The sequence below is a fragment of the Maylandia zebra genome, linkage group LG2, assembly GCF_041146795.1.
Source record: "Maylandia zebra isolate NMK-2024a linkage group LG2, Mzebra_GT3a, whole genome shotgun sequence".
Lineage (NCBI taxonomy): Eukaryota > Metazoa > Chordata > Actinopteri > Cichliformes > Cichlidae > Maylandia > Maylandia zebra.
The window spans coordinates 10,772,778-10,799,156 of NC_135168.1; the positions used below are offsets into that span (position 1 = coordinate 10,772,778).

General features: G+C 42.3%; 1 long non-coding RNA gene across 1 annotated transcript; it reads right to left on the reverse strand.

Moving 5' to 3' along the window:
* Nucleotides 1-3,255: 3,255 nt before the first annotated feature.
* LOC143413566 (uncharacterized) lies at nucleotides 3,256-9,409 on the reverse strand. The gene is made up of 3 exons (XR_013094171.1): nucleotides 9,293-9,409; nucleotides 7,084-7,189; nucleotides 3,256-3,456 (listed from the first exon to the last, which is right to left on the reverse strand). It is a non-coding gene; the product is annotated as an uncharacterized LOC143413566 (long non-coding RNA).
* Nucleotides 9,410-26,379: the final 16,970 nt, after the last annotated feature.

The following is a 26,379-nucleotide window of genomic DNA, read 5'->3' on the forward strand; positions in this document are numbered from 1 at the left end:
AAAGTGCTTACTACACACAGTGTAGTGGCCTATGTGAACTCACAGGCATTCACAATGACTCCACTGACGCAACAAAGGTTCAGAAAAATTTTAGAGGCGCCAAATCTGGTATTCACACATGAAGGAATAAATATGGCAGACCTAATGGGGTCAGGAGAACCACATGACTGTATTAAGAAAGCCCAGGTTGAAGGAAAAATCGAGGGACAACAGTCGGCCCAGAGAGCTGAAGTGATAGCCCTAACTCGAGCCCTGAGGTTGGCTAAAAACATGAGAGTGAACATCTACACTGACTCAGCATATGCGTTTGGAGCAGCTCATGTGGAACTGGCTCAGTGGAAGAGAGCCGGGTTCAGGACGGCCACTAATGCACCCATCTGTCACAAAAAGGAAATGGAGGAACTGGAAAAGGCCCTGGAGGACCCAGACGAGGTAAGTATTATAAAATGCAAAGGCCACTCACAAGCAGACAGTATGGTGGCAAGAGGAAATCAGAAAGCTGACGAAGCCGCAAAGGAAGCAGCGGGCTACAAAGGACAGAGACAACTGGTGCAGGTAACCCCAGAAGAGGAGGGTAGCACTAATAGCATGGGAGAAGTTAGACAGGCTCAGGAGGAGACATCCCCAGAGGAAAAGGGGGTGTGGGAAAACAAAGGAGCCTGGCAAGATGGCGGTTTGTGGAGGGGGCCAGATGGGCGTCCCGCTTTAACGGCCAAAATGGCGGAACAAAAGGTGAATGAGGCTCACGGGCTTGGTCACGTGGGAGTGAAACAGATGGAGAGAAATTTGTGCCGATGGTGGCATCCTGATTTTAGAAGGATGATACTGGAAAAGGCCAGAACGTGCCTAATTTGTGGGGCACACAACCCAAAGCCAGCAGTAAAACCTGAAGCTGGTAAGTTTTTCATGCCAGGAAGGCCAGGAGAAGAGGTCGTGATTGATTATACCGACATGATTGATACAGGCCCAGGTGGGGTGAGGTATTTGTTGGTGTGTGTGGATGTTTTGACTGGATGGCCCGAAGCATGGGCGACCGAATGTGAAGACGCGAAAAGCGTGATTAAGTGCTTAATCATTACATTCCAAGGCATGGGTTTCCCAAGAGAATTAGATCAGACAATGGTACTCACTTCAAGAATAAAGATTTGCAAGAGGTAGGGAGGATGAACCTAAATTTGAAAAACAAGTTGGCTAAAATTTGTGCAGACAGGGCTAAATTGGGTCGCAGCCCTGCCCATTGCTTTGATGACCATAAGATGTTTATGATGATGTTAACTTTGTATTTCAGGTGCAGTTATAACTATTTTATACATATTGCATTTTGTGCTTTTAAAGGAGTTGTGGCTCAAATTTGTCTCTGGAGGGTCACGAGCCTTTGGCTAGCGCTATGATTAGCCAATCTACTGTGAGGATAATATGAGTTCATGAAGGATTGCACACGCTTACAGACACAGAGTTAAGAAACACACATGACAGTATTGATTCCAGGCAAAAGGCCCTAAATTCATTTAGCTTTTAACTGAACTTAAAGAAGGACCAAAGAGGAAGGAAAGCATATATTTTGGTTAAGTCTGATACATTAGAATTAGAAGGTATTGTTACATTAAGGGAGCAAAATGAAATAAAAAGGTTATACCAAAACAGGTGATAACATAGGAAATGTGAGGTTTTAAAATGAAGTTAGTGTTAACACATAGGAGTTGTTTCAAGGCAGCATTTAGCTATGATGAAATGTATACAGGAGTAATTGCTTATATGCTTAAACTTAATTGATTGAAGTGGTTGTTTTCTTTTGGAGTAGATTAGCTTGCAGCAGCGACAACTTGTGCATAGGATGTTGATGATCAAATAAGGGAAAGTAGAGCGAGCAACTGGACGTGAAACCAGCGCTTAAAAGAATTTTAAAGTGATAAGTAACGTTGAAGAGTATACATAAATACAAGTCCATAAGTTAAGAAGATAATTAGGATCAGGCTTTTAATTAAAGAGTCCCAGATAGGATAAGTTAGGGAGATGCAAGAAAAGGTGTTTTGTTTCCTTTGCAGAAGACTGATCTCGGCGACCACAGGAGGGGCGAGGATCCTGGAGATCTCGAGGTTCGAGACCACCAGAGAAGGGTCTGCGTGAGGACACAATGTATTGTGACCTCTGGTTTTCAGAGGTCAAAAGGGGGAGTGTCGAGGAGGGAAATTATTTTACTGCTATTGTTAAATAATTGTTATTGCATTAATAATATAATTTGCAGCATGGATATTGCATTCCAAGGTTTAGACAGTGTCTCTTTCAGAAAGACTGAGTTGCAGGCTGACAGGAAGTTGTATGCAGAAAGAAGCAGGAAGTTATTTTGAGCCGCAGGCTAAGACGAGGCTTTAGCAATGTAACAGATAGCTTTATCATTTTATATTAAGGTTTTAGTAGAGGTTCTTGATTAAAACATTTATTTAGTAGAAGACATACACATAGTCTCAGTGAGCTTCTGGTCTGGTAAAAGGTCAGAAGTGTAAGAGGTGACACAAAGAGCATGTGAGGTCAACACACACACACACACACTTTAAATTAGATTTATTTAGAGGAAGAGGTTAGTTATGTTTGGCTGTAACTGCAAAATTGTCTTGGTAAAAGAGGAACCGTTTCTTGGTGTCTCGGCAAGAAAGAGGAACAAGACAAGAACTGAAAGGTAGACAGGAAGGGCTAGCCATGAAAATAGAAGATGATTTTCTAGGTGAAAAGTCATGATGTTGATCTGATCTATGTATAAAATGTATCTGTGACGTATGAAGGGGCGTCAGTAAATAAACCCTGATGCTATAAAATATCTGTTCATGCTTTGATTAAGTCGAAGACTACTTCCTGTCTGCGTACAGAGTTTTCTTCCCACGCGTGTATTCATTAAAATCATCGTTTGACTTCACCCGGCCGGATCGGTGTGGTTATTCTTCGATCACCTCTTGTACCCTTCCTCAATACTGAATCTTAACAGTGGGTAAACATGTGTTGTTGTAACTGTGCGTCTGTTGTAAACTGTTTGCCACACTGTTCACAGCAGTACACATCATGTCTGGTGTGAATGCGTAGGTGTGTATTTCGGCTCCTTCTCTGGCTGAAAGTTTTTCCACAGATGTCACAGCTGTATGCCTTAATTCCAGAGTGGGTAACTAGATGCTTCTGTAAGCTGCTACTTTGAGTAAAAGCTCTGCCACACTGATCACAGCTGTATGCTTTAACTCCACTGTGGATGAGTTGGTGTTGTTTTAGGTAACCCTTCAAGGAAAAAGACTTTCCACACTCGTCACAGCTGAACGGTCTCTCTCCAGTGTGGATGACCTGATGCTGTTTTAGTTTAGCCCTCACAGTAAAACCCTTCCCACACTCGTCACAGGTGTGTTTTTTCTCTCCCTTTCTTCTGTGAGGTTTGTCGGCCTCCTGAGAGCGCTGACTTCTGGCTCCATGTTGGTCCTGCAGTGACAGAGATACAAACAGAGGCAGTGAGTGAAATGCAGTCGTGGAACAAACTCAACCTTCAAACTCCATTAACACTAGTTTTAAACCTGAAGGTGGAGCGTGGCACCAAACACCTTAAAGGTCTCTTATCCCCACCTGCTGGTAGTTCTAACACATTACATCCAACCTGCTGTTAAAGATAATTCATGACTGTTCAAACACTAAAATCATGCACACACACACACACACACACACACACACACACACACACACACACACACACACACACACTATTTTATAATTTAGATTATTTTGTTGTTTCCTATTACATATTTCTATAATTTGTATAGATTTATACAGAATTATTCAGTGATAATAAATCCTATGTTTGTTTATTCTAAAGGAACCCTGTTAGCTTCCACAACAGATGTTGCTCGTCTTCCGTCAAATACTCACATAAAATATTACACAATAAAGTGGATTCAAGATATCCACATAATTTCACTCTTACATCCACAGTGAGGTTTCACAATTGTTCAAATATAAGCAATCAATAATAATAATAATAATATCAATAACATTGAGGCACATTACACAAATTTCAAAAACAAATCATGTCTTACAATATTTACAACAACTAAAAGCTCTGTAAATCGGCTTTTAAGTGTTCATTGAAGTTTTGAATAATTCTCTAATTTTTTAAGGCAACTTATTCCACTTAAAAGTTGCTCTAAATGTAACAGTTTTACAAAACGTTACTTTTAACTCGAGCATTTACTAAATTGCAGCTTGTTGAAAACTGTGTAATATGATGATGTATTTCATCTGGATACTGCAGCTGAGCAGAATAAATGTGGTGTGTTTAACAGAATTGCTTTCTTTAGAACTACAAGTAAGCCATAGAATATTTTAGCCTGTACAGGAAGCCAAGAAAGGTTATTATGCATTTTATCAATATTAGTATAGTATGAACATCTTCACACTAATCTGGATGCCTTATTCTGGACTAACTGAAGTCTGTTAAGATCTGTCTTATTAGCTGCTGACCAAATAATTGAACAATACTCCAGATGAGACATTACTAGTGCATTAATGACATCTTTCATAATGAAGAAGTGATACACAAAGAGCATTTCATAGCCATAGCTATGCCTTGTCGGCAGAGTTATGTGACATTAGTGATGTTTGTACTTTCAGCGTTAACTTGGTTTTAAAGCCTTTAAAATATACGCCGTTCAATAGTCGACCTTAATCCTACAGAGAATGTGATGATTTTGTGGATAATTAAAGTCAGTCATATATCCACAAACACAACAAGCTGAAAGTCAGTGATGCTGCTCGGTTTGCAGTCCTGAACATCACAGCACAAGCAGGATCCACTGCACTGTTAATGTTAGCTATGTTATATTGCTGCCTCTGTTCGGTGGTGTCGAGCCAAACGCACTTTAACGTGTGTTTGAACGAGCTGACGGTTCACTCGTTAAGCTGAAAGAAAGATGCTTTAATCACAGCAGTCACACATGTGTCCACTGCACCATCTGGAACTCTTCTTGTTTACACTCGTAATAACACAAACACTAAATCCTGCTTCTCTGGTGCTGTTGTGTAGCAGTGTGTACACCTGAGACTGTCACCTGTGTCTGTCCTGCACTCTCTCTCTGTTTCTTTCTCTCTGATTGTGGAATAAAAGTATGAACATGTGTTTATAAGTTACACTTGTGTTTGAATCCTGCAGCTTATCACACATTTGATTTCCATGTGTGACGACTGCAAGTGTCCAGAGTGAGGACAGACTGAGGGAGCCACTGCTGCACATCATCTGTGAGGCTTTGCAGCCCTGATGATCCACCAGGACAAACTCAGCAGTGTGTGAGGAAGAGGAGGAGGAAGAGCCAGCAGCAGCTGACAGATGGAGAGAATAGACAGACTGTTCCCTGTTTGTGAAGGACTGCTAGGAAAGTTTAACATAACTGTCTGTGCTGAATCAGTCTTATTAGGTAATGTTCAAATAATGTGATCATCCCAGTGTTTTCAGTGTGGGAGAAAGTACTCAGGGCCTTCAAGTTACACACTATGAAAGGCAGCAACAAGTTTAATGTTCAGAAACCTAAAGTCTGTATCAGCAGCAGGATGGAGCTAAAAATAAATGTTGGTTTCAGTTCTATGAAGCTTTGAGTATTTTGGATCAGTAGCTGCTGTGTTTGTTGCATCACATTGCTGTAACTGTTTATATGCTTTATATATTCTGAGCTAAGTTGATCTATAGTGTTACATCATATTCTATAAGGATGTTATGTGTTTGTAGACTTTCTGCCCAGTTTGACCCATTTAGCAGAAGTCAGCCTGTTTAAGGCTCTGATATCTATTCTGTGTGACTTACAGCAGTTATGACATGGTCTGATTTTCTCACCCAATAAAGGAATATTTCATATATCAGTCTACTCTTCATTCTATCAGACACAGTTATCACAGCTCCTACATTTGCTTTTTACACATATATGTAAGCATTGAGCCACATTTAGTACCAACATATTAAATGAACAATATTTGTCTCTTATATATGATACATCTGTATACACACTGTCACAGATACTTGTCTGTGAGTGAAGTGATTAATATAATAACTATAATATTGGCCATATTATATTTACATTACCACAGTGAGATGACTTTAGTCTCATGAACAACATCAGCTAATTGTTATTTACAGCTAATCTTAAACGACTGTTCAGCACAGAAATGAAGCCCAACAATCATGTTTCACAGTCCTGTGGTCTCAGCCTCAGATACTCATCAAATCACACAGAGCTCATGTAGAAACAAATGAACTAAATATGTTCTCCTTCATTTCTGACAAACAAAGCTGTATGAAACGTTTCCAGCTGTTAGTATCATGGTTGCTAGGCAACCTGGGCAGCGCGACGGAGGCTAGACGTCCCATTTCACGAGCCTACGAGCCTCGCACTTCGGCCTTAGCGGTCTTTGAGTCTGCGGCCCTTGAGGACTTTAAAGCTGCAGAACCTGAATCGGGATACAGCCATGATGATCTCCAGCCTCGTGCTCGCCAACATTCTCACCTGAGTTAAGAAGACGATCACTGAAATGGTCTCAGCAGCTCCTTTGATGACAGCAATGAAATGCAGTGGTAAGGCTTTTTGGGGATTAAGTTCGTTTTCATGGCAAAGAAGGACGATGCAGTTCATCTGATCACTCCTCATAACATTCTGGAGTGCAGGCAAAATGCTATTATAAAAACTTAAGCAGCAACTTCTCCAGGTTCCAATATTTATGCAATTCTCAAACCTTTTGGCCACGACTGTATAACCTCTTCTGAAGTTTAGTGGATATTATACATGGTTATGCTCAGGATGTGTCGGCCAGTTTCCACTGGAAACGCCTTTTGGTTAAACTGTCAGCGAGGAATTTGCATTTGCACTGTTACATTTTTATATAACTTTAATGCACATAAACAACAGCTGCTTGTTTCAGTGAAAATACATTGATGGCTTTTTAATAAAGTTGTGCAGCTGTAAAGTATTTTGTCTGGTGTCAATTCTATCATCAGCTACATCGTTATGGCAAATGTTCAAATGTATATGGTGATAAATATCTTTGGTCATATGGTCCTGCTCTGTCTGTCACCTTCTGTGTTGAGCTCATTGTTTCCTCTGTAGTGGCTGAGCTGAGTCCAAGTAGCTGAAAATGTTCCTCTGCTGCTCCGTCAGACTCTCCTCCTCCTGCTGATCAGCTGGGACACAAAACAGATCTTTGTTAGGCTCCACACTGCACTGAAGAGTCAAAGTGTCTCTATGTTCATCTGACAAGTAAAACAACACATTTTTGTTTCCCGAGGTGGGCAACTTGTTGGAAACAAACACAAAAGCTTTGAGCACTGATACCTGCCATTGCTGCCATTGAAAGATGCAACGCCAGCAATGTGGATTGTCAAGACTCAAACCAATCATCAAGCAAAGACAACAGGGATCAAATGTACCGCATTTTGATCCGGGACGTACTCTGCATGAAAACAAGCGCTCACTCTTCCTGCTCAACAAATGACAAGGGCGGAGCCTAATACCACGTGATACAGAAGCTGTGCCGTGTGATGCTAAAATTAGCAGGGAAAAAACCACGGAGAGCACGTCAGGGATGACGAGAAAGTGACAGGAGAAAATCCGTCCCGGTCAACCACCCAAACATCAATAACGGGAACCTTATACAGCGCTTCCCTATACACGTCGAACTCCCGCAGGCACAAAGACATTATGGAGGCTATCACTTATCACCTGACCAAAGATATGGCTCCATCAACACTGTGAAAAACGAGGGATTTAGGAAAACGATCAACTCCCTAGACAAACGCTACACAGTGCCGTCCCGCAACTATTTTTCTATTGTTGCACTACCTGCTCTGTACACGCAGCGTCGAGCAACGGTGGAGACGGAATTTCAAGCAGGACAACATTTTGCTGCAACAACAAAACGTGAGACATTTGTTGTTTTATGTTTATTTATTGTTATGAGAGAATCATGATCTCAATTCTAAGCCAAAAAATCGTGATTCTCATTTTATGCAAAATCGTGCAGCCCTAACATTAACACAAAACTATTGTTTCACCAGAGAAACACACATGAAGAGAGAGAGAGAGAGACAATAACAGCTACCAAACAGTCGTCATAATTCGTCACACAATGAGAAAAGGACAAATCAACAAGTAACAATGACTAATTAATATTAAAATCTGTAACATAATGTATTGTTTGGAGTTTAGTCTGATTGGTTCAGGATGAGCTGCCATTATCCAATCACACGTCTGCTTACCTGCATCTTTTCTCTTTTTTCTAACCTGAGCACCTGATGGCTTTGAACTTTTGTTGTCCATCTTCCATTGGTTTGAATTTTGCGCTCCAGTACAAACACAAATCCCCCAACCCGAGGATCAGCACAATTAACCTAACAGACCTACACCTTAGTTCACAGATTCACTTTGTCTAAGGTTGATTTCTGGGATTTCACACAACCCAGGATTCAGATCGTGAATCCATGATGGGCTTGGATTTACATCATTATAAATGAAATGTGCTCTACTTGGAAGCAGCCGGCCCCGCCCCTTTTGACGGGTTGTGTGAGACTTTAAATCATCAAACTGTAAATTATAAATTTAAATTGTTATTGATCCTTTACCCCGAGTCCTAAAGTGTAGATTTATTTTCTTACTCTTCTTATATTTATTGTTTGTTTACTTGCACCGCTGTAACTGCAGCCTCGTCGTCTCGTCTCTCTATATGCTGGACTGTCTGTAGCGGAGATGACAATAAAGTTTACTTTGACTTCAGCAGCGCGCAGGCGCACCGAGGGCTCTCGCGCTCACTTTATAGAATGTAGAAAAAACATGGGTGCAGATTATAAGTCTGTATCATAATATCTGTTTGTTGTTTTTATTTTGTTTTGCGAGTTGGTTATTAGATGCCGCTCCAGCCAGCCAGAGACTCCCCGCCGCCCCGCCCTCTCCTCCCTGTGCCGCCAGCAGCAGGCGCACCTCGCAAACGGAGGGCGCCCTTACTCCCAGCAAATGGCTGATAGAAAACCGATCGGTGCCTACGAATTTCCCAATATGCGCTGGCATGACGTCGGGGAAGCATGGGTACGACCGATTATTTTATTTTTTTCTTGCCCGTGATGCCCCCCCCACCACGATGCATTCTATTGGTTTGCACACTTACACACACCCAGCTGTGGTTTCCTGTTTTGCTGGACTCTGGAGAGCCCCGCCTTTAACGCTCTTCTCTCACAGAGAGCAACAGAAAACTTGGAAAAACTCCAGATTGACTGAACTCAGTTCAAAGTTACCTTGACACCTTTAGATGTGAGACGTAGTGATGGTCCGCTTGAAGCTGACGCTCCGGTGCGTGTGTCAGAAAGATCCACGCGCTGCTTCAGAAGCACCGTGTCGAGGCTTGATTCGTTTGGCCAGAGTCACGTGATCAGTGACGTCTGAAGCTTCGTTTAGAACGTACCTTTTTTTAAATCGAACTTTATTGAAACACAATGAGTATACAACATACAAACAGATGAAGTTTACAAAAGAACAGAACATGAACATACAGAACCAGGAGTAAAAAAATGATGATATGAGTAGGCGAAAAAAATCTACATATAAATATTGTTCTGAGAGGCTTTTTGTTGGTTGAGTCTGAAATTGATTGTATGTACAATTCATATCCTTATAAAAAGGCAGAAATATGGTGTTTTATTAATAAACTTACATTCATGGATATAAAATAGCTAAAAGTATTAACAATTTTTTTATAAAAAAAACATTTATCATTCTTCCTGGGGAACTTAAAGAAACAGAATAAAACATTTTCCCATCGTAAAGAAAACTCCCTTAAAATATGGACAATAACAAAACTGCTAAATTCTTCCAGAATCTCTGTGTAGAGGAACCAAAAGAGATGTGCCACAGTTTCTGGATGATCCCCACAGAAAGTTCAATTAGTATTTATGTCTCTTTTAAATGTTACCATATAGTGACTGGCTGGGTCACATTTATGAAGAATTTTATATGAGATTTCCTTCACCTTGTTCACAATTAGATATTTATGGGATCATCCAGACTGTCTTCCAGGTGATATCTGGAACATGTCGGTTCCAGTAAGATATTCTATATATGGGAGAGACATGATATCTTCTTGGAATAAACTACGTATTCTCTTATTGCTGTTACCAAGTTCCTGTGAAAAGCAGATTTTTCCCACTGCTGACTCAGCTGGATCAGGGAGAGTGACTGAGGCAGATATTGAGCTGTCAGTGTTTTTATATAACATTAAAGTCCCTGAGGGTATGGCACCAAGCACCATTGAGAATTCCCCAACACTGACGGGAAAATTATATAGTGTAAGGAATTCATTGTAAGTAAGTAGTACTCCCTCGTTAAATTTTAAAACTTAGTAGCGGCCGCCATTGTTGGCAGCTGAAATTTGGCTGGGCCGCGCTATGAATTCTGGGATATGGTGGGCCACGAAGGACACACCCGACCCATCCTTCAAACTCGGGGGAAGGAAGGACGCATTTGAAGGAGTCGAGGAATCGGGACAGCCTTCGTCGCCTGGCTGTGACGTCATCGGCCTTCAAATGCGGCCTCCGGAGGATGCAGCCGACGTTTTGGGACACAGCTTGTGTGTCTTTGTTGGTCATGTGACCTCCCAGGGACTACACATGGAAACGAGCAGTTTAGCTCAAATCTGGCAGGTTTCCATCGTCTGTTTTTGTCCTGATGTCCATGAACATGAACACTGTCCCTGTCAAACACGTCCAGATAATCTGATCCAGTGTTGTTCTTCTTCTGTGGTGTTTGTGATGGAGCTGCTGATCCTGATGTCCTCCACCAAGGGGGCAGCAAATTCAGCTGACTGTCATCATTTATTAAAAAGATGTAACAATGTGACATAATGCAATATAATAGTGTCAGTTACACATTGTGGGTTGCACTGTGGCCAGAATGGACATTACCTCCTGCCTAATGGAAGCTGTCAGCCATCCTGCAACCATGAATTAGATAAGCAGAAGTGAAGGGATTGTTAACAACAATTTAATAATAAAATGTAATGTGATAGTTGCACTTTATTAGCTCCCCACAATCGTATGAATAATAACCATGAATGCACTGCATGCTCATAGCAAGTTCTTTAGGTTTAAAGTGAGATCCTGCTTTAAAGGGCGCTTCATCTGCTGGGAATGACATGTTTCTTCTAGTATGTAAGGCTCAGCCCATCTTACTGGGACTTACTTTTGTAGGTCCACATGCTCTAAACCTGCTGCTCCATGATTGGTGCAGAAGCTTTAAGCTACTATTAACAAATAATAACCATGGACTTAGTGTTACTACAATAACTTATCATTGAGCAACTTTTAATTTTACTTGTAAAACTATGCAAGTAGAATTGAATGGGGCACAGTGAGCTGAGCACAGGCCCACTCTGTGACACTCAGAGGTTTGTGGATATCATACTGAGAGTATTGGACACAGTGCAGCCAGCTTGCAGCCACTTTCCCACCACTTTAGCACAATGTTTACATGAGACTCAGCCACACTAATGTTCCTGGGCAGACATGTGGTGCAGCATGGCTGATGGCACTGTACCTGCAGCTGTCATGGACAAGAACCACTCAATACCTCACCCAAGCCAAGCCTGTGCTGATGTTGTGATCTGAGACCGAGACACTAACCCAGGATCATGATATGATGTTGTGAGAGTTTCACTAAGAATTAGCTCTGATTACAAGATTTCAATCTATCGTAACTCTAATTTGTATTTACTTCAGTTTGTTCATCTTGGAGCTGTGTGCAGCTGAGGACAGTCTTATTATTACCAGGTGAGGATATGTAACAGCCACAGTCTGTAGAGATGATGTCACCATGGAGTGGTGATGTCACTGGAGCTGCCAATATGTGCTCCAGCCAAAGCTACACCAGAGGGTTGTGCTGTGTAACAGGTTGGTGCAGGTGGTGTTATCTACATTTGAACATTAGGCAACAGTCTCATGAAGACACTTTCTATTGTTCACTAAAGACCAACAATAACAGAGACAAAGGGAGAGCAGCAGAACTAGTGCTAACAATTAGCACTGCTAGCCTGCCCACCAACACCAGCTAATGTTCTAAAAACGATGATCAATGATTTTGCTGTAACGGCTCCAGCTGTCTGTGTCAGGGACACGTTGGAGATGAAGTGAGTGATCCAGTGACAAAGGTTTGGAAAGCTGCAGTCAGCTGAGACTAAAGGAGTCACCTGACCGAGAGACCAAATGTTTCACTGAGAACGTCCAGATGAACAGAATCAACCTTTGGGATAATCTGTTCCACACATCCATGTTTCACTTACTGCATTATATTTCCTCATTGCTGTGCACACAGGCCTGTGGCTTATAACCAACTCCAAGTTCAGACTCAGAGGCTGCTGAAGCTGTTTTCTGGAACAGAGACGTGTTGGATATAAAAGCAACTCTTCTTTATGTGTCAGCACTGAGGAAAGGAGCAGCTTCGTTTCTAAGTGTATGAAGGACTGTAGCAGTGTGTGTGTGAGCTTTATTTCACAGACAGAACCATGTCAAAAACACAAGTTCAGGTAAAAACAATACAAAATCAAAGAGTCTGATCAGAAGGATTAAACAGAGGAGTGTGGGACTGTTTTTAACAGACAGCAGGTTAAGCCAGGCTGGAGGAGTAAACTGAGCCTCGGTGTGAGCAGCAGTGTGTTTGACAGGAAGCTGAGATAAACAGTCTGGAGCCCATTTAGTGCTTCATATGAAAGTGTGAGGATTTGAAAGCAAATCTAAAATCAAGCAGGAGTCAGTGTGAGAATGATTTGTGCTTTTCCTCAGTCAGATGCTGGGAGTTTCAGTTCATCCATGTTCAGCGTGCTGTGCTTTGTGTAACAGGAGAATATGACAGTATAAATCAAGTCTTCATGTCACTGAAAGCCTCCACAGTCTGCTATGGAGGTGCATCAGTTTGGATTTACAAGAAGAACATTTCTTAAACCTGCCACAAGATGGCGCTCCAACAGAAGGGATGTCCACAGTGTAACACAGACACACACATACTGTGTGAATGTGTGAGTGAATGGGCTTTCAACACAAGGCTTCTGCTGCTACCTTTAATGACATAATTAGCTAACAAGAACAAACTGTTAATTACCACCAAAGAACGGCTCCAGATTTTAGCTGCTGACCATTTTGTGAAACGTTGATTACATCAGCTTATTGTTGATTTTTCAACCTTAATATCAGCTGCTTTAAAGGAGCCTCGTTCTCTGGCAGTAACACTTTTCTTCACTAGATGCAGTGCAGGCACAGTCTGTGTTTCTAAACTACACACTAATGTTCATTGTTGTGCAGCTAAATCCTCCCTCTGGATGGGAAGAATCCCTGTCAGGCTTCAAACACCTGGCTTGGTGTTCTGGAGCTAATGTGTCACCTGTGAGGACTCTGAGATGAACACACAGCAGACACTTCAGTTCTCCGTCTGTGTGTCCTCAGTTTCCCAGCATGCCTTGGCTGTGGTGGTGGAGGTGAATGAGGGGGAACATGCTGCTCTGTCAGCACTCAGGTTTCATACCTGGTGATCTCAGAGGACAAAGTGGCGTTACAGCAGCGCACGTTGATGAGACCTGATGCTCTGAACAGTTCAGACTTCAGCCTCACTCTGAGAAAACAAACGACTGACTGTCAGCAGCAACTACACCTGCTCCATCAGTGACGGAGAGAAGAACTGAGACTGAGAGACATACAGCTGCAGGTCAAAGGTCAGAAACGCCCGCTCTTTGTACGGGTCAGGAGTTAGTACTGCAGAGGTCAGAGGTCAGCTTGCTGACAAACCATTTGAAACAGTTTGGAGCTAAAAGCACAACAGCAGAGGAAAGAAGAGACACTGCAGAGATGATGCAAAATATTGTGTTTTGTTCTCAGCTGTCAAAAAGTGTAACACACGTGTTCCAGCACAGCCTTTGTGTACTTTCACTTCTCCATACTGTCCATTGGAAATCCTGTTTGTTCCTTTTTGATTTCAGTCCATGTGTCCAAAGCAAACTTCTGTCCCACACTTTCTCTGCTGACTCTTCACCGATGCTCAGATGATCTCAGATGATTTCACCAGAACTCATCAAAATTCGGGCTCCACAGAAACCCAGACGTCACTAAACAAGCGTAACAAGCAAAGTGAAAACTGGTCGTTCAGCTTTATTGACCAAAGATAAGCTCACATGTCACCTCATGACACAGACACTTATTTCCACAGCATGCACGAGGACTGACAATAAGTGTCTATAAAGCCACTTCTATCTGCCACACCTGTGCTTCTGTCATGGTTGCTCTCCTCTCACTCTGTCATTTATCCACAGTCTGCCTCCCTCTGCTCCGTCAGCTGACGTCCTCTCTACACCACCTGCTGTGTTTTATCCTGCAAAAACACATTTAAGAAGCGTTGCACCGAGTAACGGGAGGAACTGCTATAAAATCCATTTAAAGGAGGTGGTGCTGAGTGCTGTGACTGGGGTCCCACCACTGACATCACGGGTGGAGGACATGTTGGAAAACTGCTACAAAGTGCTGTGCAGCCAGCAGAGCTTACAGTCTGTCCTGTGTGTCATACAGGCTCTCACGCTTAGTGTTTCTGTGACACATTGAAGAGAAGTTTGTGTTGTTCACAGTTGTGCTTGTACTGAGTGACAGCTGACATGACCTAACAGGAATAATGTGTCTGTGCTGAATGAGAAGTAACACACAATGAAGTCTTGATGCATCTCAATCATCCAGGAAAGTGAGTCTGTTGCTTCTGTTCATCTGGACGCAGCGTTTTGTGGGAGAAACGTGTCGTCATCATCAGGTGACGTCTTCAGTCTCAGCTGCAGGTTTCAGTCTTACAAACAGGACATTTGCATAAAGACTGAAAGCAGCTGCAGGAACGATGGGCTGGGAGCTCCGTTCCTTCATCTTAATTATGCAGATTCTCAGGACCATTGATCAACAACCACTGATCCATGTCCATGAGTCCCATTCACAGAGATGTGGGAATGGCTGCAGTCACAGCATGTAAGATGGAAATAAATGAGAAGTATTTAGCTGAAGTGGATTTGATTTATGTTACTTCTTTTTTAACTTGTAGTTCTACATTGGAAGATTATTGTGATATTGAAATATAAAAATACATTTATATTCTATTATTTTCTCAAAATAAGCGTCACACTGGTGGAAGCCGGTGTAGCCGCCGAAACGCCTGCATTTATGGAGACTTTCAGCCCCAGGTAGGCCAGTTATGGATCTTCGGATCCACATTATGTCAGCAGCTGTTCTCCACCGTGAACTGTGTTCAAACAAACACGCTCACGCCTCACAGACGACAGCTTACAGTCCTGTAGAGATAAAGTGACTTCGTACAGCCCCGACCTGCAGACGCTGTGCGCAGAGGTTCAGGAGCAGAAGTCCCGTTGTAAACATATCACGGCAGACCCGACGATGTTTGCATGAACGCGCTTTTCAGCATCTCTTTATTGACCACTTTACACACACGGTTGCTGTGCGCACACAGCCGGCTGTAGCTTTGCAGCTCACAGCCCGACACACACCAACAACAGCAGAGAGAGCACAGACGTTAAGGCGTGATTGCGGGTGCCGCTCAGGTGCGCCCGCCTCCCCTGCAGCGGCGCTGCAGACCACGCCCACCACACGCAGTAACCAGGTAAAATACATACTTGGGCAGAATTTTGCAAATATCTATTTTTCATTTTGTAGCAGCATAGAGCTTTTTTCCACTTATTTTTTAAAAGTCAGGTCAAGGCTCCAAAAGCCCAAAGGCGATATAACAGTTTGTGTTTGCTACATGGATCATTGTAGTTCAGCTTTCCTTTGTTATATTTCTTTAAGAGCTCAAAATGTGTTCATTACATAAATCAAATGTAATTTTCTCTGTAGCACTTCATGGATTTCATAAGCAACACACTGTAGTTGTTCACACAAAGCATAAAGGTAAAAACAATATACACAGTGTTATCTTCATTTTAGATGTCACAAAGTATTTGCGGCTCCCAGTGTTTTCCCGAACCCTGACCCTTTGCGTGGAAACCGGGTCCAAAAGGCTCTTTGGGTGTTAAAGGTTGCTGACCCCTGCACTAGGCCCAACTGACACATATATTTGATTCCAAATACAAAAAATAATGTGTAACCTGCTGGAAGAATGTAGGAGGTTGAGACAGGATCTCAACACTTGGTGTCTGCAACAAAAGACAACAATATGTGGGCCGATCGTGGCTCAAGAGTTGGCAGCTCGTCTTGTAATCGGAAGGTTGCCGGTTCGAGCCCCGGCTTGGACATGTTGTGTCCTTGGGCAAAAAAGCACTTTGGGGTCCTTAGGGACGAGTAAAGCGCTCTACAAATACAGGCCATGTAATGGCAGAAACATTCTCTAGTGTAAATCCTGACTAGTTCATTAACTACAGATCAGTTTCAGTGAACATTATTCACAGAGGGATCTGAGTTCCTTATACCAGACTCTACAGAAACTGTAACACTGTACAGCTCTGCGACTCAACAATATGACAACAATGTAACACACACTAGAATCATCAAATAAAGCCCCACTAACCACTAGAACTAACTAACTAGCACTGGACACTTGCATATTAGAGATTTCTACCACCATAGGAGGCGAGATATCATCCTTGAACCAGAGCATCCAGCCCTCAATTTCGGACATAAAAAGCGACGTGGCCAGGCATGATAACACTTTGACTGAACTGCAGGACTGTGCCTCGAACCACTCTGACACCATCGCCACTCTCCAGGCCACTGTGGAGCGTTTGTCTGCGGAGGTAAAGAAGTTAGATGAGAGATGTGGAGCTCTTGAGGCACTCCAGGAGGAATCATTTAAGAACTGCAGGAATACCAGAAGGCACAGAGGGACCCAAGATGACTGAGTTGGTTCACACCTGTTGGCGGAGGCGCTATCTCTCGAGGAGAAGCCACTCATCGATCGAGCACATAGAGCGAATCGCCAGCGTCCCAAACAAAGTCATCTTCCTCGGCCCATCATCTTGAGATTGCACTACTACCACATTGGTGAGGAAATTCTGCTGAAAGCTGCAGAGAACAAGAACCTGATGTATAAGGGTTTTTAAAATAAACATCCTCCCAGATTTCCCTCCCTCTGTTGGAAACGCAGAGCCGCATTTGCAAATATGAGAGGAAGACTACGTGGGATGACCGGCGTCAGGTACAGACTGCTATACCCTGCAAAGCTGTTAGTGACCCATGGTGATGTGAGGAAAAGCTTTACCGATCCCAAAGAGACCGTAGACTACGCGGAGAAGCACCTCTCCCACCCACCTTCAAATGTATTAAAAGCAAGGATATATCTATATGTCTAACGCTGACACAGCACTGTGTTTCTTCTTTTCCCTTTATATTCCATGTAAAGGTGAATATGGAGCATTTATGGAGCTCGTTTATTGACCAGCTGTCAGTTAGAAGGTAAGAGTTACTAGGTTAACAGAGGTTAGCAGTAACAGTACGGGGAAGTATATTGTGTTGTTCTTTTGTTGTTTTTATTTTATCCTACTTTACTTTGTTATTTGGATTTTACCTGTTGTGAGTGCTTCCCGTAATTCTCCTTTTTCTTGCGCCGCTGCGGCCAGAGTTCACAACATTACATATTTTTGTATCTATAAACAGGAAGCTGACACTCTCCAGACTTTATCAAAGGTGTGAGCGTCACAGCAGAGGCCTTTGTGTCAACGTAGCTGAAGACAAAACACAGAAACACATGAAGGAGATTTTCCTGGCCTGGATTTTATACAAATATTCTGCAGTACATCAAAAATGAAAGAAAACCATTAGTCAACATATGAACATCACCTCTGAAGTTACAGAGCTTTGATTGGAGACACAGCTGAGCGTTTTGCATTTTGCATAATTAATTACATAATTAATTATGTAACCATAATTAAATGGTTACATCATCTTTAAAGTCCCCAGAGATCAGGAAAAGGGCCTGAGGGTGCTGTGTTTGGAGTCTGCTGGTTACAGTGTGCAGGACCTCACAGGCTGCTGCAGCGTTAGCAGAGGGCGGGACATACACAGCTATCATAATCACGTGTGTAAACTCTCGTGGTAGATAGTACGGTCTCATGCTAACCGCTAGCAGCTCAATGTCCTTACAGCATAGCGTCTCTTTGATAGAGAAATGCCCAGAGTTACACCATCTATCGTTCACAAACACAGCCAGACCCCCTCCTCCCTTCTTACCACTCTCCGCTGTTCTGTCATAAGAGGCTCAGCAGCTAAAGCAGCACACCTGGGTCTCCCAGCCTATTAAAAGCAGCCCTTTGCTTCACCTGCTTCACTAAACATTATTATTTTAAGCAGAGTGGTGTGATTTATGTAGGCATTGCTGTGTGACAGGATGACTTTTCTTGCACACCCACCAAATGAGGGCGCACATGCTTCCACGCCCACTGGTGACTGCACACATCCTTTCAAGGAAGCATTTCATTCATCCCTAACAAATGGAACAAAACACTGTGCAGCGTGTTCAGGTTTGAACGTGGCCCTGGCCTCTCTCTGCATCCACCTGGCACATGCAACACACATCCACTCCCTGCTGAACTGCTTGTATTTGATGTGTTGAAGTTTTGGTAAAGTTTGAATAAATTCCACTTTATTTATAGGAACATTTCATCTGTGGACTCCTGCTTCCCCTCTCCTTGAGCCAGTTTGTGACGGGAACATGACATAAGAAAAGTAATTTATCCCTTTTTGATTCTGTGTATCTGGCGCTCATCCAGTGAGTTCACACTTGGCAGAAACAGACTGAATTTGTCTGGAGAACTTTGGCTTCAGCCAAGTTAGATAAACACACTGTGTCTCTGTCAAAACAGCAGTGTAGTTGTGGCACCCCTGTGAGGGAATGACCACATTAATATTATTTTGTGTAAAACACTCATGTAACGGGACATTTTTCATTGCTATATGTATTTATTTTCAGTTTCTTTAAGAGGATAGAAAATCCATGTAACAGGGATTCATTTTATGTTAGAAAGCAGTGAGGGCGGAACTTTGGTGCTTGCTCCGGGGTTTCGGGGAGCAGTAAGTGGAGCCCACCTTCCGCTGCTTCCTCAGACACGTTCTGGAGGAAAGCAGAGACGCATCGTGTCTTCCTTACTCTGCTCTTCACCTGCTTTTACAGGTCGGTACACGGTGCTCGCACCGAAAATGTTGTTTATTGTCACCATGGTTACCCACGTTAATGTGAATGGGAGAGTTAAGGCGGTCCGCCAAAGTTATTTATATGTAAACACGGGAGAAAACCAGAGGAGTGTCCCGCGCGACCGCACCGCGAGCCCGCTCGTTAGGTGGAGCGCTCGTGAAGCAGAGTCAGTGCGCTCCTATGCTCTGTGCAAACGTGTTGTAATGCTCCAATCAAATCAGTTCTGTGAGATGTGAATGTTAATAGTTCTGTTAAAGTGACTGAGTAGATTAGCTAGTGTAACACAAGCACTCTGAGCAACTCTGTGTAGCTAACAGAGGCATTCATGGGTTGATTCAACAAGCTGTGTTTCATGATGCACTAAATAGTGATTTTGCCAGTAAATTACTGGAGGGAACAAATGTAATGTATTTACCAATGCTGTTATTGAATAGAACTGTTTAGCCAGTAAGACACTGCAGAAGACAATGTGATGTGTTTATTGATATGATAAAAGGATGTAGCTGTTATGGAAAGAAGTGTGAACTTGAGAAACTGAACCAGTTAAAAAGAGTATATTTCACTGATGTTGTGAAATAAGTAAATGTCATTGATGTGAATGAGGAACCAGCTGAACAGTATATTGAAAGCTCATGTTTAGTGTTTTATAGCATTTATTTGTGTGAAATAAATCAGACTCAGACACGTTCTGGAGGAAAGCAGAGACGCATCGTGTCTTCCTTACTCTGCTCTTCACCTGCTTTTACAGGTAACATATTTGTCATCGAGGTCTTCATCCTTGGGACCCGTAACATAGTAACTTCTTCATTGTTATACTTCTATAGTTTTCCCATTTTGTGAGCTGTGGATGTGGAAAGTGTCTCAGTGACACATCCACATGAAAACGGCGTTACCTTCGTTCATTTGCACGTCAAATGAACGAGCTGTTTGGACTTTAACGTCACAGCTGATGCTTCGATACTCGAACTCAAGAGTTCAGCTTCCACTCAGAGGTACAAGTACACACAGCAAAGATAAACGTGTACACAAGGTGGAACCCACAAGTGCACAGCTCCAACCAGAGATGGGCAGTAATCCGATTACTTTTTTCAAGAAACGAGTAAAGTGAGGGATTACTATTGCAAAAAAGGTAATTAGATTACTGTTACTTTCCCGTAAGCACACTGCGTTACTAAAACCGCAGCTGTGTGCAGATGAACAATGGATAATCTATCGAGTGTGGAGAGAGTGTGAGCGTGCAGCGTTTAAAGCGTGGAAGCACTGACCTTACTTTGAGTTTGACTCTGTAAAAAGTGACAAAAACATTAGCATCCGCTGTTCACTGCGTGGGAAGACAACATGCTCACTCACTATGTGTTAATGGGCATGCTTATTTATAACTTTGATAAAATGTCATAAAAATAATTCCATGCCAGCTCACCATTGGTGATCAGGTAGTTTCTGTTCCAGTTCCAGTCCCATAAATCATGAAGCTTGCTGCCAGAAAAGCTTCAAATCTCCTTTGAAAGCTGTTTGTGGTCTTGATTGTGGGAGCTTCAGTTGTCTGACTCCAGCTGCCACACAGTGCTCACTGATATCATTTGCAAAAACCCCAGTGTGACAATATTTATCAGGAAGTGACGACTTTTCTTTGAACATTTGCTAAGGCTAAGCTGTGCTTTCTACCACAGTTGGGAATTTCCTGGTTTACAACAAATTATTGTGTCAACACCGCATAAGATTTCAAACTACAGGAAAATCACTGGAGTTATAAGAGGCATACAACCACACACACACCACATGCATGCTGTTGCTATTTATTGTGGATTAACCTGTCAAGGGCAAGAACAAAAGAATTCTGCCTCAAATACAGGAAATCATAGCTTTCCTGTATTTCCTCCATTGTTGGCATGCTGGTTAGTGCTGTTGCTCCACAGTAAGAAGGTCCTGGGCTAAATTATCCATGAATGTAAACGGCTGTGTGTTTCTATCTGATAGACTGGTGAGCTGTCCAGGGTGTACCCTGCCTGGTAACCTATCACTTCAGGGTTATTTCCCAGCCCTGCTGCAACCAGGATAGAGATAGGAGGATGGTAGTTGTTGTAGACCCATTCAATTTCAGTTGAAGGATTAAAATGTTCCAGGAGCTCAACTTACTCCATCTGAACATGTTTCAATCGTGTTTTATGAACACAACATGCAGGTTTACTGAATATGAAAAGGTTGTGTTGATTTAACTCAGTTGTTTAAGTTTCTGCCAAAGCAAAACCTTTGTGTGCAACCAGTGTCCACTATTGAATCAAGTCAATCCAACATGTTTTTGTCAGTGCAAAAGGAGTTACGGTGCCTGTATTCCTGCACAATATTGTCCCGGGAGGGAGGAAAACTTTCTGGTGAAGTTTTGGTTGATTTTTGGGTTTTGCTTGACACTAGGTTGATTTTATCAGTGAGGTTTGGATTGTTTTCTTTCTCTAAGAGAGAGAAAGATGGTTTTATGCTTGGACATGTTTGCAATGGGCCCCAGTATTTGTTACTTTATTAGTATTTTATTGGTTGCGTTTGTTTGTGCTTTTGTTACAGTGCACTGAGATAAGAACATCTGAGAGGTGTGATCCACCGGTGGTGATATTTTGGTATTTTGTGAGTTCCCGATTTAACAAATCAGCTCTTTAATCCAGGCCTGAGAGATTGAACTTTAAAGCGCTATAAAATATTCTTACTGGAAACAGTGGCAAAGTGTTTTTCTCCATGATTATAATGGGCTTGGGAGAAATTCACTTATATGTGACATTGATCACATGAGAAGTCCTGAGCCTAAAAGGATTGCAGCGAGTCAATCCAGTCCAAAAACAAGGAGCTGTTTTCCTTTAAAATGATGACGTCATCTTGCTGGTGATGGAGGCTCGAATAGGCTGCGCGTGAGACTCCATTATCAGCAATATCTGGTATGAATGTGTGTGGATGTATGCATGCGACTGGACTGTGACGGACTGACGACTAAAAGTTTAACTGACTTGATACTGAGACAAAAACGGTGCCGACTTTAGGATTAGTGAATGTCCACAACAATTCACCCAGCCTGTAGAAGAAGGGTGGAGGTTTTGTCTTGCTTTGTTGTTGCAGGAGCAGAAGAATGACAGAGACTAAAGGGGGAGGCTGTAGCTTCACATGAGTGTGAGCTGCAGACTGAACCCTTTGGTTGCTAATGTTGAGTCACTGATGTTTGCATTAAGAAAATTGTGTTTTATTAGCTGTGTTTTAATTAAGGTATCACATTATATTGTTGGGAATGTTAAATGCTAAAGTGAAGAAAAGCTTTGATTTCACTCATGACTGAACATGTTATTATGAACCATAGCAGGCCACTGTAAAGAGTCAATTAACTGTTATAGAGGAAAAAAAGGCCAAAAACTCTGTGAATACCTATGAATAACAGGCAATGATAGACTTGTCACATTCAAAATAGAGATATGTAATAACAAACACGGGTCCGTGTCATTTAGGTTCTCCATTGAAATAGTCAATCATTTAGAAAAGTAGAATATATATATATATATGTCTCAACGCTGTTTCTCAATAATATTAAAAACCTAAAAACTATTGTTGTGGAAGATAGAAGTCACTGTGACAGCCCTCTGACTGTGGAGGACGTTTGTAATCCTATTTCTGCACTTAAGGCCAACAAATCTCCCGGCACAGATGGTTTGACTGCAGAGTTTTATGAATCATTTTCTAATCTCCTGGCTCCGTTCTTACTGCAGCTTTTCATAGGAAGTGTAGAGAATAACATCCTCCCTCCTACTCTTACTCAGGGTCTCATAACACTTATTCCAAAGCCAAACAAAGACTTACTTCTTATTGATAATTGGAGACCCATCTGTCTGCTCAATGATGACTATGAGATTATAGCTTTAGTACTTGCTAACAGAATGAAAGAGTTCTTGGACACAATTATCGATGAGACACAATCAGGCTTTATGAGAAACAGACACCTTTCTAAGAACATGAGACTGGTTTTAGATCTACTTGATTACTCTGATTTGGTATCTGACTATAGCTTCATTCTCCTCCTGGATTTTTTAAAGGCTTTTGATACAATTGAACATCAATTTATTTTCCACTCTTTGGAAAAATTTGGCATTTTTCTGTAAAGCTATCAAAACCTTGTACACGAATGGCAATAGCTCAATTAAAATGATTAAGACTCCACCCCGAGATTTGACCTGTTATACAAGGAATCAGCACAGCTGATAAGGAGCTCATCATCAGCCAGCTAGCTGATGACACCACACTCTTCTTGAAGAATGCAAATCAAATCCGTCCAGCCCTTAGTGTTATTAGTGATTTCTCTGAGGCATGTTAATACTTTTAGCTATTTTATATCCATAAATGTAAGTTTATTAATAAAACACCATATTTCTGCCTTTTTATAAGGATATGAATTGTACATACAATCAATTTCAGACTCAACCAACAAAAAGCCTCTCAGAACAATATTTATATTGTAACAGTTGCTATTGTAATGCAGTGTATCACCACATGGCGGCGCCTCCTGTCTCACGACTGGTGTCACCCCCTTTTTGTTCTTCTTCGCACTCCTCCTGTAATGGATGCTCCCGTGTGTACGCGGACTAGTGTGCTCTTTAGTAATGTGTGGTAGAGGTAGCACTTTTATTTTTGATATTGTAAATAAATGAGTACTTTTTGGAAAGTCAGAAGCTGTTGCTCATTTGCTATCCACCTGCACACCTCCGCGGCTGGCTTCATCTCCACTGCACGTTACAATATGTTGATTTTTTTCGCCTACTCATATCATATTTTTTTTTACTCCTGGTTCTGTATGTTCATGTTCTGTTCTTTTGTAAACTTCATCTGTTTGTATGTTGTACACTCATTGTGTTTCAATAAAGTTCGATTTTAAAAAAGGTACGTTCTAAACGAAGCTTCAGACGTCACTGATCACGTGACTCTGGCCAAACGAATCAAGCCTCGACACGGTGCTTCTGAAGCAGCGCGTTGATCTTTCTGACACACGCACCGGAGCGTCAGCTTCAAGCGGACCATCACTACGTCTCACATCTAAAGGTGTCAAGGTAACTTTGAACTGAGTTCAGTCAATCTGGAGTTTTTCCAAGTTTTCTGTTGCTCTCTGTGAGAGAAGAGCGTTAAAGGCGGGGCTCTCCAGAGTCCAGAAAAACAGGAAACCACAGCTGGGTGTGTGTAAGTGTGCAAACCAATAGAATGCATCGTGGTGGGGGGGGCATCACGGGCAAGAAAAAAATAAAAGAATCGGTCGTACCCATGCTTCCCCGACGTCATGCCAGCGCATATTGGGAAATTCGTAGGCACCGATCGGTTTTCTATCAGCCATTTGCTGGGAGTAAGGGCGCCCTCCGTTTGCGAGGTGCGCCTGCTGCTGGCGGCACAGGGAGGAGAGGGCGGGGCGGCGGGGAGTCTCTGGCTGGCTGGAGCGGCATCTAATAACCAACTCGCAAAACAAAATAAAAACAACAAACAGATATTATGATACAGACTTATAATCTGCACCCATGTTTTTTCTAAATTCTATAAAGTGAGCGCGAGAGCCCTCGGTGCGCCTGCGCGCTGCTGAAGTCAAAGTAAACTTTATTGTCATCTCCGCTACAGACAGTCCAGCATATAGAGAGACGAGACGACGAGGCTGCAGTTACAGCGGTGCAAGTAAACAAACAATAAATATAAGAAGAGTAAGAAAATAAATCTACACTTTAGGACTCGGGGTAAAGGATCAATAACAATTTAAATTTATAATTTACAGTTTGATGATTTAAAGTCTCACACAACCCGTCAAAAGGGGCGGGGCCGGCTGCTTCCAAGTAGAGCACATTTCATTTATAATGATGTAAATCCAAGCCCATCATGGATTCACGATCTGAATCCTGGGTTGTGTGAAATCCCAGAAATCAACCTTAGACAAAGTGAATCTGTGAACTAAGGTGTAGGTCTGTTAGGTTAATTGTGCTGATCCTCGGGTTGGGGATTTGTGTTTGTACTGGAGCGCAAAATTCAAACCAATGGAAGATGGACAACAAAAGTTCAAAGCCATCAGGTGCTCAGGTTAGAAAAAAGAGAAAAGATGCAGGTAAGCAGACGTGTGATTGGATAATGGCAGCTCATCCTGAACCAATCAGACTAAACTCCAAACAATACATTATGTTACAGATTTTAATATTAATTAGTCATTGTTACTTGTTGATTTGTCCTTTTCTCATTGTGTGACGAATTATGACGACTGTTTGGTAGCTGTTATTGTCTCTCTCTCTCTCTCTTCATGTGTGTTTCTCTGGTGAAACAATAGTTTTGTGTTAATGTTAGGGCTGCACGATTTTGCATAAAATGAGAATCATGATTTTTTGGCTTAGAATTGAGATCATGATTCTCTCATAACAATAAATAAACATAAAACAACAAATGTCTCATGTTTTGTTGTTGCAGCAAAATGTTGTCCTGCTTGAAATTCCGTCTCCACCGTTGCTCGACGCTGCGTGTACAGAGCAGGTAGTGCAACAATAGAAAAATATTTGCAGGACGGCACTGTGTAGCGTTTGTCTAGGGTGTTGATCGTTTTCCTAAATCCCTCGTTTTGCACAGTGTTAATGGAGCCATATCTTTGGTCAGGTGATAAGTGATAGCCTCCGTAATGTCTTTGTGCCTGCGGGAGTTCGACGTGTATAGGGAAGCGCTGTATAAGGTTCCCGTTATTGATGTTTGGGTGGTTGACCGGGACGGATTTTCTCCTGTCACTTTCTCGTCATCCCTGACGTGCTCTCCGTTGTTGTTTCCCTGCTAATTTTAGCATCACACGGCACAGCTTCTGTATCACGTGGTATAAGGCTCCGCCCTTGTCATTTGTTGAGCAGGAAGAGTGAGCGCTTGTTTTCATGCAGAGTACGTCCCGGATCAAAATGTGAAGTTTTACAAATCACCACTTCTTTAGTGAATATCATTTCAGTCTCAGACGATCTCGTTTCTCTTACAGAGGTTGAATGCACCTTCTGCGGATGGCGGTACCACACAGTGTGCGTGGACTTCCCCTGCACAGAAGGCAACTACAAATGCTGTGAATGCTAAATAAACAGAAACAAATGATCCCTGTTGTCTTTGCTTGATGATTGGTTTGAGTCTTGACAATCCACATTGCTGGCGTTGCATCTTTCAA